This window comes from Orycteropus afer, unplaced genomic scaffold, assembly GCF_000298275.1.
Source record: "Orycteropus afer afer isolate SDZICR_OR568_19922 unplaced genomic scaffold, OryAfe1.0 scaffold00035, whole genome shotgun sequence".
Taxonomy (NCBI): Eukaryota; Metazoa; Chordata; class Mammalia; order Tubulidentata; family Orycteropodidae; genus Orycteropus; species Orycteropus afer.
This window is the reverse complement of record NW_006921622.1, coordinates 15,966,951-15,973,967: the sequence shown is the minus strand read 5'-3', so window position 1 is coordinate 15,973,967 and position 7,017 is coordinate 15,966,951. Positions and strand designations below refer to the sequence as shown.

The window sequence follows — 7,017 nt, the reverse complement described above, 5'->3', positions numbered from 1 at the left end:
TGGGCAATCCTACTTCCGTAGTGATACTGCCTTGGAAACCCAAGGAGGGGTCGCTATGAGTCGGGTTTGACTCGACGGCACATAACAACAACAATGGATAGGAAGACTTAGCCCAGTAAGAAAGGGAAGATGAGTGCAGGAAGGAGAAGTGAAAAGGTACCACTTGCTTGTTTCTCATGCTGCAAAGGGACTTCCTTTAGATTTCTGAGCATAAAAGCAGTAAGAATGACAAAATGTAGACTCTACAAAGCTAAAGTATGTAACTATACAGAGTTTCTGAGAATAGATAGAATCAAGATAGCAAACAAATAGTTCTGTGCAGTAGTATGGGTCTCTATGGTGCATGCCACCACAATGTTTTTTTTAAATTAAAGAAATTATAAAGTAAATTTTGTATTTGTTGAGAGCCAAATGACATTTGATCTTTCTTTTTCATGAAATACAATTTGAAAGTGGTAAACATTTCTATAAAGAAATTTTTAAATCTTAATCTCAGAAGTTCCAATGGTAGCACTTAATTATGGAAGAAACAGGAATATGGAGTCAACTCATTTAGAAATATTATTTTTTCTCTTTTAAATTAAAAATAATATAACAATTGATAAAAAATAATATAACAATTAATAATAGGAACATGGAATGTATGAAGTATGAATCTAGGAAAATTGGAAGTTGTATTTTGTATGTTGATAGTGACAACAAACAACATATGTTGAGTGAAATTAGTCAATCATAAAAGGACAAATATTGTATGAGATTACTATTGTAAAAAAATCAAGAAAAGAGTTCCATGAAAAAAGAAATATTCTTTTACGGTTATAGGGTTGGGTGGGGAAGAGAGGATAAACCACCAACTAGAGGATATATACATATTAACTTGGCTGAAGAGGAAGGCAAATTATAAAGAAATAAAATAAAAAATAAACATATATTTATCCTAAAAAAGTAAACATATTTCTATGGAAATAATTAAACTTGACAAAAAGATGCATTGATAGTAAAAAAAAAAAAAAAAATCTATATACTCTTTAACGGAGCTCTGATAGCGTAGTGCTTAAGGCACTTGATTGCCAATCAGAAGGCTGGTGGTTCAAACCCACCAGCCACTCCTCGGAAGGAAGATGGGGCAATCTACTTCCGTAGTGATACTGCCTCGGAAACCCAAAGAGGGGTCGCTATGAGTCGCACATAACAACAACAACGTATGCTCTTTAACAAAAAGAGACAGAAATGTCACTATACACAATTCTCTCTACTTGATGGTATTCGATTCCTGGAGTAGGCAGCCAGTAATGACGAGAAACCACAATAAGCTCAGCAGAAAGGCAGGCCTGAAAACCCTATCGTTACCATGATCCATGTGTTAAACTTTTCTAATTTCCCAATTACAATATTAATGTTCACAGCTATGTGTTCTAAGGATACTGTATTGATATATTATTTTGACTGAGGTGGGTGACTGGCTACAATGGTTTTAAAAATGCTGTGGGTCACGATTTAGGACCTTAAATACCCATTCATCTTTGTGCTGGGGTAAATACCAGTTTTTTAGAAGAATCTTGTGCATGCTTACAGCCAAGACTGGGCACTTAAAAGCAAAGGTTATTATTATGCTTTTTTTTACTCTAAAAAATGAGAACTTATCAACACGTTCAATGGTCTGTTAAGGCTGAAGTTCCTGCTCTTAATAGAATGGCCATATAATGGCCATATAACTGCACTTTAGGCATTTGCCTAAGGCTCTTTCTCTAATTCCCTGACAGTCAATCATTTCACAAGCTGAGCTAAAGGAAACAATCTTCATTATAGTACTTCTTTGATTCTCTATATTGCTGCAAGAGTCCAGGGGTGGGGGTGGAGATGGCACAATGCTTAAGCCCTGGACTACTACTAACCTAAAGTTTTGAGCTTTAAACCCACCCAGAAGTAAAGCCTGGTAATCTGCTGTCAAAAAGTCACTGCCTTAAAATCCTATGGGGTGCAGATCTGCTCTGCACACTTGGGGTCGCTTTGAGTCAGAATCAACTCCATGGTAACAAACAACAGCATATTGCTGCACACTTGCTTTTCTTTCTTTTGCTGTTAAAAAATTTAAGGTACCTTAATGTATTTTATATATCCTTATAAGAATACATTGAATAAATAAATATCTCCCAGTCACTCTTCAAAATTTACTAGGAAGTAAGCTAAAATATATATATATATATAAAATAAACCTTCCCATGAACTGTAAATATTTGGTGCTAATGAGCACAGTAGAGAAAACTGCTATGCGTTGTATCCAGAGAAAGGAGTGCTGAATAATGCATGAAATGAAAACCCCTAGGCCAGAGCCAGAAGAAGGCTTTTCACAGCTTGCTTTAACATTCATCTTAAACATAGTACAAAAACAGTCTTTTGTCTTTTCTTAATTAGCCTTAGAAAGAGGAAATGGCAATGTCTTTTCAGAAACTGTATTACAGGGGACAGGAAAATGGTTTTTCAGCATTAAGTTTTTAATCTCTCTCCACCCCTTTCCATTTAAAAACATTTCCTTGTTTTGCCTCCAGAAAATATACTCGGGTTTTCTGAGCACAGAAACATTGCCTTCCCAAATTTCTTTAAAATAAAAAATACGAAACTAGCTTAACAAGTATTCTATGAACCCCCTCATTCTGGAGGTGCTGGATATTCTTTGAGATTGCCTTACATCAGTCATGTACTAGGTCAAACCTACTTGTGGTTATTGCAGGAAACTCCTTTTTATAAATGAACCATTTTCATTTTCTGCCTACATCAGCCCTCTTTTGCCTTATAATACATATTGAGCTAGCTAAAACATGTACCATTTTTCTTTCTCCAGAGAGGAACAAATTCAGGTTCACATAAATTGCATTGCCTCCATGGCATTCCAAAGAGGTGGGGAGTGGGAATTGTCTGCTCTGGTGAAGGCAACAAGAAGCTCATTGTCTGCACAAAATTTAAGGTAAAATAAGGTCAACTAAAATTTGGTCTGCCTTTTATTACCAGTTGGTGGTGATTCTAAATAATGTTAAAATACTCCTCCCTGAAGGGGCAGATTACCCCAACTTGGTATGCTCCTGTGTTTCATTATTAATAAGCAAAGGATTATTTTGTGATTTCCCTTTGTATTGGTAGGGTATAGTCTTTTTGTTGTATGACTCTCACATGTGAGGAGAGACCACTAAAAAGAAATATGGGAAATCTGGCAAAAGTGAACAAAGCTTTTAAATTCTCATTCCAGGCTATCAGTGTCATTTCTGATGCCAGAATAACATCTTATTCCTTCTTCATATATGCTACAGGAATTACATAAACACCACAATCAATCAGTAAGAGACCAAAAGATGAAGAAATGCTTGATAATTCTTCTAAACCTTGAGAAAAATGGCTGAAATGAAACAAAAACTTGGGAATTCTTTCTTGCCTATTCTCTTCTCAAAGGACTATAACAATCATTTTATATATCAGTCCTCATACTTTCCTTAGAATTTCTCACCTAGAGAAGTATGACTTACTTTTACTTCTTTATTCTGAAATAAAAAATAAAATGCTTATGCAAATGGGGCTGTGGCATCCCAGGGACATCATCATCCCTTTGTTCCTGTTACCTCCAACTCTAAAGCTACCCTGGGTCAGGTCCTTTCAAACCTGATTTTTTAGTTTTCCTTTCCATCCTGAGGATTTCCTCATATCTTCCCAGAGAAATCCTTATTTGCTTAACTTATTTGTAGTTAGTTGCTGGGCCTGGCAACCTAATAAATAAATAAATAAATAAACCCAGATATATTTATCTATATTAAAATCATGTTTAATCCTTATAACAACTTTACAAATGTGGTGTTACCAAACCATTTTATGGATGAGAAAACAGTCTCGGGTGTTAAAGAAATTTATTCCAAGTTGCATAAATAGTTAATAAAAACACAACAAAACCCAAACTCACTGCTGTCGAGTTGATTAGACTCATAGCAACCCCTCCTTGGGTTTCTGAGGAAGTAGATTGCCCAGTCTTCCTTCTGAGGAATGGCTGATGGGTTTGAACTGCTAGCCTTCCGGTTAGCAGTCAAATGCCTTAGGTACTACGCCACATTGAAATTCAAATTTGGATTTGCCAGGATTCATATTTTCCTCTCTAACAGGTTAACAGAAAAGACCTAGAAGTCATTTCTTCAAGGCCAACCTAAGACACCACTTGAAGCTCCATTCATTATAACTATCCATTCATCTATTCTTTCAACAATATCTGATTATATGATATGGGCAAGGCACAACACTAAATATGGGGGATACAAAGCTGGTTTAGTTGGCCCCTTTCTTCAAGTTGCCCACATTACTCTGGGTTGTTGATTGTTCAGTTTATAAACTTAAACATTATGGGAATTAGTCAAATTTAAGCAATAAGGAATAATAAACCTGGAATGTAATAATAAAACCACATGGCTCAGGCAAGATAAGAATAATTCAGCTCATTAAATTAGAAATAGTTTCCACTCAATTTAAGCCTTCTATGAGGAATTCTCCATTGCAAAGGGTTCTAGAGACACATAGTCAGAGAGAGAAAGAAAAAAAAAAAGTTTTAACTCATCTTTAAAATAAAGAGATGATGAAGTAACCTGGTTTCCCAAATTACTATCATTTGCATACCACTCTCAAGATTGCTGCTATATCTGGGTATGTTAATACTTTCTTTATATTGATTTCTATTTCTACTCATTACTTAAAAATATTTTGAAAGAAATTTTATATTGCTACTTTAAATAAAAAACTGGTAACATTCTGCACAACAAGAAAATAACTACAAAAATAAGTACAGTAAAACAAAGTTAATTCATTTTATATAGATAGCATGGGTGGGAAAAGCTCTGAGCCTGAATCTTCATCTCTCTTTTTTACAAAAGAAGATTGGAAATGGTTGGGCAGGTGTTAAAAGACCTACTAACTCCAAACTAATCTTTCTCTTGGAAATAATCAGAAGAATTAAAAGGGAATTAATGGAAATAATTTTCCCATTATATGATTTAGTGTTATTTAATACTGTGTTTGTGTCCTATCACACATCTTCTTGGAGATTCCAGTGTTGTGTTTCATACACTTTGGGAAACACTGATGTAGTCCACAGTGAGTCAGGGGACTACAAATGTACTGTGGGTGGAAAGAACTGTGGAAAGCAGCTTTCAGGTCTGCATCTGACATTTTTATTCATGCATTCATCAACTATTATGTATTAAACACCTCCTGTGTGTCAGTCATTCTGCTAAGTACTAGGGATTCAATGAGAAAGTAAATTAAAGTGAAGAAGATAATAAAATAAGCAAAGTATAAACCATTATAAGTATTATAATAGAGGACCTAATGGATGTTAAATGCTTGACTGGTAGAGAGGGAGGTCATTTTCAAGACTGAAGAGGTATCAGGTTTTTTTAGGATTTCTACAAGGTTTATTGTCTATGACAGACTGTCATTGATTTCTCGTTTCTTTTGGTAAGCACTAGTTGAAAAATAGCTATCATGTAAGGAATGGAAACCTGGAAGATATTTGTAGATGGAAATAGGGGCAAAATGTGCTGTGACATGGATAGAATGAAGTGGGAGTCAGAAAGAAAATGAGAGATTGATTTAATCTATTTCTTTTAATGGAATCAGAGGCCTCCAGTTTCTTAGGCTAAACTGAGATTTTAAATTAAAACCAAAAAACCAAACTCACTGCTGTCAAGTCAGATCCGACTCATAGTTATCCCTCCTTGGGTTTCCGAGGCAGTATCACTATGGAAGTAGATTGACCAACCTTCCTTCCAAGCAGTGGCTGGAGGGTTTGAATTGCCAGCCTTCTGGTTAGCAGTCAAATTCCTTAGGCACTACCCAGTTCAATATTCCTTCTACTATATCACATATATAAGAAAAGGATCTTGAAATCCAAGGAGATATATATTTGTTTCAAAAAAAAAAAAAAAAAAAATTAATGGAGCATTCTTAGTAATTAACGTACAGCAAAAAAAGTAGGAAAATAAATGGAGATTTTTGTGTAGTAGGTACTACAATTATCATACTAAAAAAAAAAGTAGGCATTTAAAGACAAATATAATACATATTCTGGTAATTAAGATAAACTGTTACATGAGTCCTCTTTCACTGATAAATTTACGTACAAATTAGCATGAAATTATGAATGCTATAGAGTGGTTATCAAAACATTTAAGCTTTAAAGCTGATCAGCTTATAGAGTTTTCTCTTTGGGTTACAGTTTTACCCTGTAGGAGAAATTCATTTTTGTCTCCTATGCTCTTTGGTCATGCCTAGTAAAGTGGAGGGTCAGCAAAAAAAGGGAAGACCCTAAATGAGTTGGATTAACACAGTGGCCACAACGATGGGCTCAAGTGTAGGAAAGATTGTGAGGATGGTGCAGGACCAGACAGTGTTTTCTTCTGTTGTACATAGACAGGATCACTACAACTTAGACCTGACTCGACAGCACCTAACAACATGCTCTTTGGCTCCAGCCACTACATTGGGTCTTTCTTTAAAACATGGAAAGAAGCAAAGGAAAGACTTGGAATTATTTCCAGCTATCCCAAACCTTTGTGGAAAGGGAATGTAATCGCTTTCATTCTGATATTTACCATGTATACTTAAAAACTAGGTGGATTTAAAACTAAGTATCAATGAATTTACAATATACTGTATGATGTTGACAATCACTGGAGAAAACTGGTTAAGAAGGAAAGCCAAGAATGATATTTTCTTGAGTTAACTTCATCCACAGATTATCAGCAGAATTACCCTGGAACATGGAACTTCAGCTTGGAGAACAGTTTTTTGTCAGTTATCATGTTGCTGAATTCTACTATATGGGATTCTATGGTGGACAGGTATTATTTTTTTCAGATGGATAGTGTATGTACTCCTTCCTATTCCTAGTTAGTAAATACAGAATTAACACTTTCCATAACAAATGGCATAACATTGTGCTAAAGCATCTTGTTCAAGGAGTTTAGAAGTTTTACTAGTGAATAATAA

General features: G+C 35.0%; 1 protein-coding gene across 1 annotated transcript in view; it reads right to left on the bottom strand.

Annotated features, from left to right (window-relative positions):
* The window catches only part of GPR158 (G protein-coupled receptor 158), an 801,760-nt gene that overhangs the window by 100,870 nt on the left and 693,873 nt on the right, over nucleotides 1-7,017 (bottom strand). The gene's annotated exons all lie outside the window — the stretch shown is intronic.